Source organism: Alligator mississippiensis, chromosome 16 (assembly GCF_030867095.1).
Source record: "Alligator mississippiensis isolate rAllMis1 chromosome 16, rAllMis1, whole genome shotgun sequence".
In the NCBI taxonomy this organism is placed as follows: Eukaryota; Metazoa; Chordata; order Crocodylia; family Alligatoridae; genus Alligator; species Alligator mississippiensis.
The window spans coordinates 3,181,309-3,194,545 of record NC_081839.1 but is presented as its reverse complement, the minus strand read 5'-3'; the positions used below and the strand labels follow the sequence as shown (position 1 = coordinate 3,194,545).

The 13,237-nt window shown below is 60.1% G+C and overlaps 1 protein-coding gene and 1 long non-coding RNA gene across 7 annotated transcripts in view; one reads left to right on the top strand and one right to left on the bottom strand.

Moving 5' to 3' along the window:
- Positions 1 to 293: 293 nt before the first annotated feature.
- Positions 294 to 11,066, bottom strand: LOC109282357 (uncharacterized). Of its 2 annotated transcripts, none has more exons than XR_002089332.2 (3): positions 10,953 to 11,066; positions 8,036 to 8,144; positions 294 to 7,914 (listed from the first exon to the last, which is right to left on the bottom strand). It is a non-coding gene; the product is annotated as an uncharacterized LOC109282357 (long non-coding RNA). The 2 variants fall into 2 exon arrangements; XR_009457879.1 differs by lacking the exon at positions 10,953 to 11,066 and having other exon boundaries at positions 294 to 2,700; positions 3,726 to 7,914; positions 8,036 to 8,125.
- ARID3A (AT-rich interaction domain 3A) overlaps positions 8,497 to 13,237 on the top strand; it is a 63,286-nt gene continuing 58,545 nt past the window's right edge. For 2 of the 5 annotated variants that reach the window (XM_059719688.1, XM_059719686.1), the window contains exon 1: positions 9,685 to 9,865. The gene's annotated coding sequence lies outside the window, so the exon portion shown is untranslated. Of the gene's footprint in view, positions 8,589 to 9,684; positions 9,866 to 10,433; positions 10,550 to 11,295; positions 11,756 to 13,237 lie in introns of those variants that run through there. The other 3 variants (XM_019484111.2, XM_014599643.3, XM_019484110.2) reach the window with 3 other exon arrangements.

The window sequence follows — 13,237 nt, the reverse complement described above, 5'->3', positions numbered from 1 at the left end:
GCGGGGAGGGACTGCAAGAGCCCAGCTGGGGCTAAGCAGAGGTGGTTGCAGCTGTGTTGTGTGCAGGGTGATTCAGGAACAAAGCCTGGTGCTGGGAGCTCACGGGAATTAAAGGGAAAAATTAGGAGCGGTGGATGCAGCCGAAACCCGGCCCCGTGTGGGAGCTCCCGGGGTGCATGGGGGAGATTCGCACAATGGCTCAAGACAAGAACCTCCTAGAAGTGATTGAAGCCATTCGCACAGCGCCGCTGGGACAGCCTGTCCCCATCCCCTGGCATTGATTTGGGGGAGAGTTCTTGGTGCTGGATGGGTTTTTATTTTAATCAGGACACTGATCCATAGAAAGAACATATTAAATAGGATACTTTGAAGTCATGCAGGGTTTGGGAGAGAAGAGCTGGTGATGGCTTATAGCGGTTTCAAGCGAAGGGGTCCATTGAGGGAGCTATCGGTGCTTGCTGCGTATACCAAGGACACAGGCCAAATCCAGCTAAAGAGCCTGTGACGGTAGCACAGGAAAAAACTCCCCCCTGCAGCAATGGATTTGTTTATGCTGCCTTGAACCCCCCTCCCCGTGGGCTCGTTCCAGGTTATTCTTCTCGCTTCCCGGAGAGCACTTTCACTGGAAGTTACTGCCACTAAACAGCTCATTGTGCGGGTTTAATGCAGTTTGACCAAACAAAGCTCGTGCTGTCTGGACGTGGACTGCATTTCAGAGAGGCGGGCTCGCACCGTTCACGGCGACATGCGGGCTGTGATGTGCGACTGCCGCTATCCATTCTCCCCCACCTGTCGGGTTGGGGGAAGACGGTCTTCAGATAATAAGGGGCATAGGGCCAAGCGCTGAGCCGTGCTTAGTACCAGAGCAGCCCCCGGGAACGGGGCTCAGGCCTTGTGGGTGGCAAAACACTGAGAAGCCGCCTGCCTCTCGTGGGAGATGCTAGGCGCGGGGACGTGGGGATTTCGAACCGGGTCCTGGGAGCAGCTGGTGCATCACAAGCAGGGTGGGCATCTGGGATAGAAATCAACGGTTGCAAATAGCAGCAGTGTCTGGTGAAGAAGCCCTGAAGCCGTCCACCCAAAGCCACGCGTCAGGGCTGTAACGGGGTGTTTTGCCTGAGAAGGTCTCAGTTAAGCAACAGCCCCAGCAGGGCAAGTCCCAGGGCGTAATGCCACCGGGCTGGCTGGACTTGCCGTCTCCTAACTACAGTCATGCTGGTGTCTCCTGGGAGATGGCGAGCCCAGGGGATCGCATAAGGAGGTCGGGGAGCGAGTGAGGTCCCTTTCGTGCACTGGGCTCAGAGTGATTCCTGAACACTCCCTGGCCCATGTCCGGCTGGCTGGCTGGAGCCATCACTGGAGCGCACCTGGGAGCCAGCTGCTCTCTGCTCTGCTTGGACTGGGGGGAGACGAAGGGCCAGCGGCCTCCTGCACCAAACCTTTGCTCATTGGAGACATGCTCATAATAGGACAAAGCCCCCTGAGCCCAGCATCCCTGGTGCTTCTGGCCTTCCCCCGCCTTGCACTTGTTCCTCTCATGCTGCTGGGGTGCTGTTGGTGCCCCCCTACTCCACTCCCCAGGTGGGCAGGGGGCACCGGGCAGTTGGCACTAGCATTGCCTAGAAGAAAACTGCCAGTGCTGGGTTGCCTAGCAACAAGGGCCACCGGGTACCGTGGTGACTGGTAGCATCCCTCATCTCTGGCTATCTCCCACGTAGCGTGGGCAGCAGTGGTGGCAGCTCGGGGTGGCACCTGGCACTGGCGGCATCGTTTCCGCGCCCTCCAGGACTGGCAGGTAGGCGGGCAAGATCGACCCCAGCACCGACGCTGCCCCCACCCTGCTCTTTCTCAGGATCCTGCACCCCGCCACCGAGCCCCAAATTCTCCCCAGTCCCCGCACACCCTCCCCTGTTCCCACGGTGCCTCGAGACGTGGCAACCGCATGAGGAGGTTGGCTTAAAAGTGTCAATTTAAGCAAGGGGGAGTCGGTCGTTGGAAGGGACCGGAGGCCGGGGCGGGCTTTTCCATCATTTGGACTCACCCCACGATCCCTGCTCCCAGGTCAGCCACGAGGGGGACTCGTTAGCAAGATGCTCATTAGACCCTTGTTTGATGTCCAGTGATGTGGCCCAACCCCCCCCACTTCCAGGCACCTCTCCTTCCCTGAGGGACCCCACTACCGTGCGGGCATCGGTCTCCAAGGGGGCCTTGCCCTTGGATCGTGAAGGTTGGCAGCAGCTGGGCTGGGGGCTGGAGCCAGCCTCGCTTCTGCCCCTCCTTTCCCAGTTGCCTGCCGCCAAGGGAGCTGTGCACATCTCGCTGCTCCGGCGTTTTGCTTGGTGTGGTGATTTCCAGGAGCTCAGGCAGGGTCCTGGCTCTCACATCTGGAGGGCAGTTTGACCGCGCGGGTGGGAGCAAAGGAAGGCCTGGCTCCGGGGTGCAGAGAGGTGGACCGTGGACTCTCCGTGGTACTGCTGCGGATGGGGGACTTTCAGGCTAAGCCGAGGGCTGGTAGCGAGGGTGAGTCCATACTGGCTGCAGCTTTGGCGCTGGAGGGGGGCACAGAAGCATCTGCATCCACCGGTGATTCCCAGCCCCTCTGCTTTAGCCGCTGAACCCCACTCTCCGTCGGAGCAGGGACTGGAGCCCAGCAGCCCTGGATCGGCCTGGCTGCTGACCGCTCGGACGTGCTGCTTGCAGCTAGGGAAAAACCAGGCGTCCTGGGAGTCCCCGTCAGCTGCCCCAGCCGCTCTGCCTCTTCCAGGCTAAAACTGCTCCGAGGTCCCTCTGGACAAGCCGGCTCCCAGCTCCCCCTTTTAAGCCTCAGGCCAAGCCGGGCTGCCAGCTCTGCCCCCCTGGGTCCTGGCCTGGGTGCTCAGAGCGCTCCCATGCTAGGGTCCTCATGCAGTCTTTGCCCCTCTCTCCGCTAGGTGGCACCCGGTCCCCACCAAACCAGGACCCCGGGGCTGCACGTGGAGAACAGACTGGAGATGATGAGGACAGGCCCCAGTCCTGCACCTTTCCCCCTCTCAGCCCCCACCGACAAAGCCCGGGCTCCCTTCTTTTGCATGTGACGGGAAAGGGAAACTGAGGCACGGGTTGAAACCTCAGCCCCTGCCACTCAGTGCGTCGCTTTGACCCCAGCACGCAGGAGCCATTGTGCAGCCGTGGAGCCTGGCCCTCATCCCGCTGCACAGAGCGAGCAGGGAACAGGTCTGTGCAATGCCGTTAAGGCCCTCTGCAGCCACCGGAGAGCTCACCGGGCTGCACTCTCCAGCCCAGGGCACTGGCAGGGCTGCTCTGAGCCCAGGCCGTTACAGGGAGGTGGAAAAGCCTCCGGCAGTGGCATAGAGAGGTCATCAGGTGCCAGGGACGACAGGGATTTGGTGCTGGCTGGAAGGCAGTGGGTCCCCAGGCTGCCGTGCGATGCTGCAGAAAGAGCAGGGGCTCGTGGGGAGTTTCTGGGCTCTGTAGGACAGCAACACCAGTCCCGCCTTGTCTGTGTTTTTTGGGGAAGGCACCGGCTTTTCCCGGGCATCTGGGCAGTGCCCAGCACAAGGGGGCAACGACACTAGCAAATCCCAGTGCAGCCAGGGCTGCAGGGGACACGGAGGGCAGCTCCAGCACCCCTGTGATCGCTCTGAGTCTCTGGTCCCCTTGGGGATGCCACATTGCTTTGCTTTTTGGTGGGTATATTGCCATCGTATAGGTGACATCAGACTCACCAAGATGTCGTCGGGCACAGGAAGGGGCACTGGCCCCTGCTGGAATCACCGTCCTTGTGGACACAGCCTCCGGGAGCTCTGCCTGCCAAGCCCTCCCAAATCCGATCCCTTCCTAGGGCAGGGCATCGGCGTGGGAATCCTCATAGACTCACAGAGAAGTGGGGCTGGAAGGGATCTCCGGAGGTCACATCTAGTCCACCCCCCTGCTTGAGGCAGGATCATCCTTATCCAAACCACCCCAGGCAAACCCCTGGTCTAACCTCTTAGCAAGGCAGCCGACCCGTGCCTCAGTTTCCCCTCTCTGTGCTGCACAAGAAGTGAAACCCCAGATGCTTTGGCCAGATCACCCGCATCTGCAAGGAGGATGCCGCAGGCCCAATCTGCCTTCTGAGCGCGTTATACCGGGTGTGCGGGTGGGAGGAGGGGGTCCGCCAGCCCCACCAGCCTGGTTTGGGCTGTTCCCTTTTATTTGCCTGGCAGCCCTTTCGGTAGCCGCTCCTCTTGCCTGTAATTCTACCCTCCCACAGGAGGCCTCCCTGCTACTACCCTGCCGGGCAGGAGGATCCAGTTACAGCCACTCTGGTTTGTTTACTACCAACCGGATCCGCTGCAGGGAGCATCCCGACAGGCAGCCCCTTTCTTCCATCCGAGCCCAGGGGACAGCTTTCTCCGGCGTGGAGCCCCCTTAGCCTTTCACCTGCAGGCTCCAGGCTGTGGAGGGCTGATAGCAGGAGCCTTCCACATCCATCTCCTGGGGAGGTTTTCTGCTCAGGTGTGTCACCCAGCAGGCTCCAGTAGTTTGGGATGAAGGAAGCGCAGATTGGATGAATGGACTGTAAGGCGGACAGATAACCGGCTGGGTCGCCTGGCTCAAAGGGTAGTCATCAATGGCTCAATGTCCGGTTGGCAGCCGGTATCAAGTGGGGCGCCCCAGGGGCCGGTTTTGTTCAATGTCTTCATCAGCGGCCTGGAAGATGGGATGCGGCGCACCTGCAGCAAGTCTGCACGTGACACCAAGCTGGGGGAGTAGTAGATGGGCAAGAGGGCAGGCCTAGGATTCAGAGTGACCCCGACAAATTGGAGGATTGGACCACAAGAAATCTCATGAGGTTCAATAAGGGGAAGGGCAAAGTCCTGCAATTTAAAACAGAATAATCCCGTGCACTGGTGCAGGCTAGGGGTGACGGGCTGGGCAGCAGCTCTGCAGCAACGGACCTGGGGGTGACAGCGGACAAGAAGCTGAACAGGAGCCAGCAGTGGGCCCTTGGTGCCAAGAAGGCAAATGACATCCTGGGCTGCAGTGGCAGGAGCATTGCCAGCAGATTGAGGGCAGTGATTCTTCCCCTTTATTCTGCATTGGTGAGGCCACATCTGGAGCACTGCATCCAGTTTTGGGCCCTCCACTACAGAAACGATGGGCACAAATTGGAGAGAGTCCAGTGGTGGGCAGCAAAAATAATTTGGGAGCTGGGGCCCATGACTGGTGAGGAGAGGCGGGGGGAACGGGGCTTATTTAGTCTGGAGGAGAGCAGACCGAGAGGGGATTGAAGAGCAGCCTTCAGCTCCCTGCAGAGGGGTTACACAGAGGAGGGAGCTGGGCTGGTCTCAGCAGGGGCAGATGACAGAAGGAGCAATGGGCTCAAGTTGCAGCAAGGGAAGTTGATTGGATATTAGAGAAAATGTTCTCACGAGGAGGGTGGTGAAGCGCTGGAAGGGGTTACCCAGAGAAGTGGTGGATTCTCCATCCTTGGAGGTTTATAAGACCCAGCTAGACCAAGCCTTGGCTGGGATGATGTAGTTGGGGCTGGTCCTGCTTGCAGCAGGGCGTTGGACTAGATGTGATCTCCTGAAGTCCCTTCCCGCCCTCATTTTCTAATGATTCGATGATCAGGTTTAGCTTCCTGACTCCGTGTGCATGCATGTGCCTGGATGCACATGTCCGTGTACAAAAGCAGAGCCTCGTGAACCACTGACATGGATCCTCACCGTTCGCATCTGTGGCCTGAGCGAGCCTGGAAGCAGCCTAGAGGGGCCCTGGGCCAGCCCCCAGCAGAACGTGCGGGTTCCCCAAGCCTTGCTCCTTGCATCATCGCCGTGACCTCCTCCCAAAGTCGAACTCCCTTGACAATCAGGCTTTCCTCCTGCAGGCTGCACCTCCGGCCCTGCATTGCTCACCCCGGCAGGAGCCACCAGCAAAGGGTGGAGGGCGGTGCGGTCCAAAATAGCACCTGTAATTACGCACGCTTGCACCGAGGGCAACGGCTGAATGTCAGGCTGTGGGGTGGGAGTGCCAGGCCTGCAGGGAAGAGGAAGGCATTCTTCCCCACCCATCTTCCATGTTGCACAATGCTCCGGGTCACAGCGCCCCTGCCCTTCCCCAAAGCGCAAGAGCCATTCTCTGGCTGCCAGACAGGTGCCAGGCCCTCGCATCTAGCTTGCCGCTTCCGCATTAGCTTCTAGCCTGCCTTGACGCCCAGCTGCAAAGGCTGGGAGTTGAAGCTACATAAATGCAAGCCTGAGACCACGTTTTAATCAGGAGGGTAGTTACCCAGCAGAACGACTTACCGAGGGACACAGGGGATTTGCTGTCCCCATCAAGCCTGGACTTCTGTGCCGAAAAGGTCCATCCCGTGATTCTCCTCTTGCTGGGCACCTGTTTGAGACTGGAGGTGCTGAGTGAGATCCTTTGGCCTCTGTTGGGCAGGAGGTTGGAGCAGGCCAGCGGAAAGGGCAGGCTACCCGTCCTGGAGGCAGGACGCCGGACTGGCTGGATGCACGGCTTGGTTTGATCCAGACTCTCTCCGGAACCTGTCACCGGCTGTAGTGTCCTCTGCAGAAAGCCCCAAGGCCGGGGGTCTCTTCTGCTGAGATGTCAGCAGGGAAACCACCCCTCTCCCCATCCTTTCTGAGGCCACCGATGTCCCTTGAATGGCAGAAAAAGCAGCTGGCCGAGGCACATTTAGCAGTGCATTCAGAAACAGGGACGTTTGCAGGCAGCTGTCTCTCTCCTCTCTTCTCTTGGTCGCAAAGCACACACAGGGCAGGTATCATAAATAGAGGGTGTGCAACCGATGAGCAGCACGCGGATCTTCTTGAGATCTTTTCCCAAGATCCCGCCGGCGGAGACCAGTAGGCCTTGTCCTCTCTCTGCTGGACCCCACGTGTGCCCTGTGGCATACAGCACTGCAAACGTGGGCACTGCCGGGCAGAGCACCCTGCAAGAGAGGCCCAAGCGCAGGTCAGGAAGCCAAGACCTGCTGCTGTATTTCTGCTGCTCCCGTTTCTGCAGCGGTAGCTTAGTCACTCAAGGTCACAGATGGGCACAGGTGCCTATGGGGTTTGGACACCCCCAGGGTTAGGCTGGGCTGCGCAGGGGTTTTCAGCATCAGTTCTGGACACCGGGGCCTCAATTCCACCTTCCTGGGACCTGCCGCTTAGGCCCAGCTTTATCTGAGCAGCAGATTTGAGGGGATCAGCTTGACCCTAATTTTGCAAGGAGCTGGGTGCACCTTTTAAAACCTTGCCCACTGGCTAGCAGGTTGGGCACCTCAAATTAGCACTGAGCTCTGGACCTCCTGGCCTTCAGGGTCCTGTGCCTCAGTTGCTTTGTCTGTAAAATGAGGCTGTTGCCATTGGCTTCAAGTCAAGCCAGGCCAGTCCCGATGCAGCCATCGGGGCACCTTAGATGCTGAGCTTAGATGGCGATTCTTCGGGCAAAATGAACCGGCAGCGTCCATCTCCTCCCCAGGTATGGGCGAGCTCCTCACTGGGAGTTCATCCGCCCTTCGACAGGTCTTGTTTTTAGTCCTGCTGGGTGTCCACACACCCTCCTCAGCCAGGCTAGCGGTTTAGTGCCGACAACCCGACCATGGGCCAGACACGGGCATGGGTGAACTGGGCGGCCTCCCGGGGCCCGAACAGAAAGGAGGCCCCAAAATGGTAATTTTTAAATGATTATTATTATCATTATCTCTGGGAAAGGGAGGGTGGCAACACTAAAAGTTCACCCGGAGCTGCCAGGAGTCTAGGTACGGTGCTGGGTACCAGATAGCAGCCCAAGAGAGGGCCATTGGAGTAGGTGGGGGATAAAAGCAGCTCTTTTCCTGGTCCCCAACCACGGGCAACAATACCGAGGAAGTGCCACGCCGGAGGCAACGTCCATCCTTTGTTCTTCACAAAGAAACGGCATCTGTGGAAGGCAGAAATTGCTGTCAAGCAAAAGGGGCTGAAGCCAAGGACTGGGGATCACTGCTGTAAGGGAGCCCGCCTGCATTTACACGCGCCCGTGACACCCTTGTACACGGCCTAACCTGGGATTAAGCAGCGTGCAGCAGGAAATCACTTGTGTTCACCAAAAAAAAAGCAGCTGAAATTCAGGTCCCCCGGTATTGCCGTGTTTGTTTGCAATAAACTGATTTCCTGCAAGAAATTAAACAGTGGCGAGCATCACATCCGCTGGGGAACCCAGACAATAATGCCCACAGCCCGGCTCACGGAGACCGCCGGCTCCTAGGAACTGCAGCGGCAGCTTGGAAAGAAAGAGGATGGATTTGCTCGGTTAGCAGAGCCCCGCGCACGGAGCTGTACAAAGCGCAGCGGTGCGGCCCGGAAAATGCCTCTTTCATGACAAAGCAATCGGGACTCGCGGGAGAGGTGATATCTTTGATTAAACCGAGTAGATTTTTTGCCAGAAAATATGTTGTTTTAATGAACGTGCTGCTCCGGTGTCCTCCACGGGTGTGACGTCCCCCCTCTCTTTCTCAACTTGGAGGGAATCTCAGGACTGTGTTTCCAGGCTCCAGAATATGAAATCGCTGGAGGCTTGTAATAGGATTCGGGGGGCTGGCCCTGCTCGTCCTGGAGGTAGGTGACCAATTAACATGTCTTAACACTGCGGCGGCTTTGTTCGGGCGAGGGGTTTAACACAGCCCTGTCCGCCCGGTGAAAATACTGCCTCATTTCGGAGCCCTGCCATTTCTAGATGGTTTCTCAGGCATGCCAGGCCTTGCCTTTCAGAGGTGCTGAGCACCCCGCAGCCTGGGGGAGCCGGTTCTCTGCACCCCGGGCCTCTGATTCATGGAGATCTTGTGGCTGCTAGAGGCCCAGGTCAGCGGGCGAGTTCGGCTTTGAAACCCTGCTCTGTCCGAGCCCCCCTGCCTGGGGGAAATTAAAAATTGCCTCTTCTGCAAGTGCTTGGAGGTGCGCGGGCGAAACGCGCCGGGCGTGGAGGAGAGGGGACGCCCACCGTGCCACCCGCACTTCTGCTCCCGGGTTGATTGCAGTCTTTAGTCCCCACGAGACACGGGTGGGAGGAGGATCAAGATCTTTCTAAGGACCCCCTGAAGCGGGGATGGCCCCTAATGGGATCAGCTGGCTCCAAAGTGCAAGCCACAGGCTCCCTCCCCATTGCCCCCATTGAAAACCCGGAGCCCGGTTTGGAGGAGGAAAGACACCGGGGCTCGCCTGGGCCACTGGCAAGAGCAGGGAGGGGAAGGAGCCAGGCGGGCGCTGGCCCTTTAAATCCGACATTCGTGTCACTTTGCAGACGCTCCCTTAGGCGCCGCGGCAGCCTGGGGCCGCTGCACAGCCCGGCGCGCGGGGGGGGGGGATTTAAAGGAGCCGCGTCCACATATAGGCACTGCCTGCGGGGAGGGGGCATCGGCGCTGCTCTGGGCTTCTTCCTAGAGGGGAAGTCACTGGACACAGGGAGGGATTATTATTTTTTTTTTGGGGGGGGGTCACTGTCACTCGCATGCAAACGGGGAAACTGAGGCACGCCCCCCCCCCCCAGTAAATTTGCACCCTCCCAATCCGACTCCCAATGCAAATCCATGCCTGGGGGGGGGCACGGCATCCCACCCCCAGAGGGGTGTAAAGCACCCGGCAGGGGGAGACCCCCCCCTCCCCTCCCCTCCCCCGGCCCCGGCCCCGGCCCCGGCCGTAGTGCACGCTTGGCGCGCGGCGGGCACACGGCAGACGGCCCCCGGCGGCCCCCTCGCCGCCGCCGCCGCCGCCTGATTCACGGGTTTGGAATTTGCGTCGGAGCCGAGCGCGGCGCGAGCCGGAGCCGGAGCCGGAGCCCGGAGCCCAGAGCCGGGGCGGGCCCGGCCGGGCGGCGGCGATGCGGCGTCCCAGCGCGGGTAAGGGCAGCGCCCGGCTCCCCTCCCCGCCCCGCCCCGCCCGCGGGGGCCCTCGCACCCCCTTCCCCAAGGGGACCCCCTCCCCTGAGGGACCCCCTCCCCTGCACCCCCTTTGCTAAGGGGATCCCCTCCCCTGCACCCCCTTGCCCACAGGGGGCTGGGGACCCCTCCACTGCACCCCCTTTCCTGAGGGGCCCCCCTCCACTGCACCCCTTTGCCCACAGGGGGGGTGGGTAGCCCCCCCCTCAATTGCACCAGAAGGGGGTGGGTGGCCCCCTTTGCAACCCCCCCCCCCCCCAGTCGCTCTCTGTGTATTCCCCCTTTCCCGTGCCTGCTCCCACGCGCCCCCTTTTTTTGCACCCCCGGAGGGGGCCGGTGCATGGCGTGGGGGGGAGGTGGAAATCCTCTGATCCGCTTCCCCCCCTTGGTAGCTGGGGGTGGGGGAAGGGGCTTTTTACCCCCCCCCCCGCTTTCCCCACCCAGGTGGGAGCAGAGCGTTGCCCCGCGCGGTGCGGTGCGCCCGCGTCCTCCTCCCCAGGCGAGCAGGGGCGTGCGCGGGGAGGGCGGGGGGGCCGAATGCAGCGCGGCTGCCTGTTTTATTTTTAAAGCGCAGCCCGGCTCTATTTTTGCACCGCTCGCTGCTGGCGCAAGGAAGATGGAGCCTCTGCCTGCTGACCCGCCCGGGTATGGCCCAGCGCCTCCGCGCCCCTCGCGTCCCCCTGCCTGTCCCCTGCCAGAGCCGGAGGGGTCCGGCGGTCCCGGGCACCCCCCGTTTGAATGCCCTGCGGGGTTGCGAGGGGGTGGGCCGAGGCGGGCAGGCCCCCCGCCATGCAGGGAGCCCAGGAGCAAGCGGGAGCCGGGGGAAATGGCCCCTGGTGACCGTGGGATGCTTTTCGGTGCGTGCACGCGCGTGTGCCGTTTCCCGTCCCCTTCCCACCCAAGCGGCCTGCGCGGGGGGCGATCGCCGAGGGCAGATGGCAAATAAAATCGAGGTCGCGGGAGCCGGGCACCCTCGGCACGCTCGAGGCCTGCCCAGCGCTGCCCTTCGCGCTCGGCCCCTTTCTTCCCCATCCCTCCACTTTTTAACCTTTGCTACTTCTGGCTCTCGGCGCGGCGGGCCCCACGCCCAGGGCCGGCTCGGCCTCCTCTCCTGCACCCACTGCGTCCAGTTGTGCAACTGGTCGCGCGCGTTTTGCAAGCCGGTGAGCGTCTGACTCGACATTTTATTTTTAAATTTTTTGACGACTTGGCTGGCAGGAAGGTGGGGTGTGTACGCGGGGTGGGGGGGCCGCAGCGTGCTCGCCTCGTAACCGTTTGTCTTTGCCCCTTCCCTCCTGGCTCTCCACGCAGGATCACCGGCGGCCTTGTTTGTAGGGACGGCGCATCCTCGGGGCGGGGGGCCTTGTCTGCGTTCAGCCCCGTGCCCGCGGGTTGCTGCCTGCGAGAGCTGAGAGGAGGCAGGCCGGGGCGGGAGGAGCGAAGCGGCTTGCCCGAGGTGGCCCGGCGGGAGAGCCGGGGCGCGAGGGCCAGGTTCCTGGAGAGCCCGTCTGGTGCCTTGTAACCACTAGCTCACACTGCCTCTCTGCGTGTCTGGCGTGTCGGCAAACCCGCCCAGCCGGCTGGGGAGTGATCACGCCGTCACCGCCGGACTCCTGCCTCCGTTTGACTCAGTCGCTTGCTTAAGACCATCGTCCAGCTCCCAGCAAGCGATAAGCCCTTGCTCAGCTAGAGGGTTGCGTCTCGACATGGGACCCCCTCTGCTGAAGGTTTAATTTAATTTAATTTAATCGGTGGCTTTAGCCCCCGCCAAAAAACATGTAGCAAGGCTGACATGGCAGCAATCGGCTGGGACCGGCTTCTTCCATGGGACCCTGATCCCCTTTTGGGCACGTGAGTGTTACTAGAATATAAATAATTCACTGCCCAAGATGAGAACAAGCCGGGAGGCTTTAGCAAGTCAAATGAATATGACTTTTTTTCCCCCCCCCCCCTTCCTCCACCGTCCCTTTGCATTGCCGTACGCTGCGAGTACGGGACTGCGGCCTGCCCCAGAAGTGGCTGCTTTAGAGCGACACGCAGGAGTGCTGCGATGTGCCTGTGTGATACTCCGGGGGGGTATTTAAAAAGCTTGCGAGACTTTTAATAGTAGCAGTTAAAGTGGCGATATCAATCTTTGTTTCGTATTTCTCACTTCTGTGGTTTGGCCGCTTTTTCGCAGCCAGGCACAATTTTCTTTTCTTTTTTTTTTTTCTTTTCTTTTGTTTTTCTTCTTCTTTCTCTCCACTCAAAATGCTCAGTAATGTGGACTTTTCCCTCTGAACTCGTTGGCTTTAATTGCAAACTGATTATCTGCTTCATCGCGTAATTAGTTTGCTTCATAATGTGGGTGACTCCTTGCTGGCTCAAAAGGACCTAATTTTTATGACTGTGCTGGCAGAGCTGGGCAGACGGCGGGGCTTTCTTTTGAAACATGGGGGAGGCGGGTGCCCACGCAGCGGGCACGAGTAGGATCCGGGGGCTGGACTCCTGGGTTTGCCCTCCGGCCAGCCATTCACCCCCTTGAGTGGGGGTGGGGCAGCATTTCTGCCTCGGTTTCCCTATCTGGGAAATGGAGATAATATCTCACTAGCTGGGCAGGTGGTTAGTTTTATAACCTCTCTGGGGACCAGGCTGTATTGACGGAGGGCTCTGCTCCCTGCCCGGGACTCGGAGCTAGCCTCATAAGTGGGTTGTCAGCCTTAATTTTTGTAAAATGCTTGACAGTCCTGGACCCTTTCTCTCCTATCTGGTGCAGAGGGAGGGGGTGGGGGATAAGGGCAGTGATGACCAAGGACACAGGGCAGCAGCGACCTGTGTGCAACCCCCCTTCCCCGCCTCGTGCATCCCAGTTCGGTGCTGCTTCTTAATTAGCAATTACCCTGAGCTGTGACGCTCCCAGCGTCCCGGGCAGGTCTTGCACGAGCGTCCCGTGCAAATCTCAGCCGGTTTTCCCCTTGCCCTTGAGGAGGGTAAAACTAGAAGTGGAAAAGGGGGGTGGGGGATCCTCAAGTGCTTGCAAATCCCAGAATTTTAGGGGTGGGGGAGGATCAAATGCCTCTGGTTCTGAGCACTTGGGGCTGCTGCTCCCAGCCGGGCAGCCCAAGCTGGAGATCTTGGCTGTTGTCTCAGCGCTGGCTCAGCCTCTGATGATAACAGGCTCTGGAAGGGAGGAAATGGAGCTGGCGGGTGGAAGGCCCTGCCAGGGAAGCGATGGGCACGTGCATTTAAACATGCAACTGTGCAGCTGAGCTCTCCCTGCTGCATCAGGGGGCGGTGGGAAGCCGGCTCCCCCCTGGCCTGGCCTCTCTGACTTTTGCCTTATTTTAATTTTTC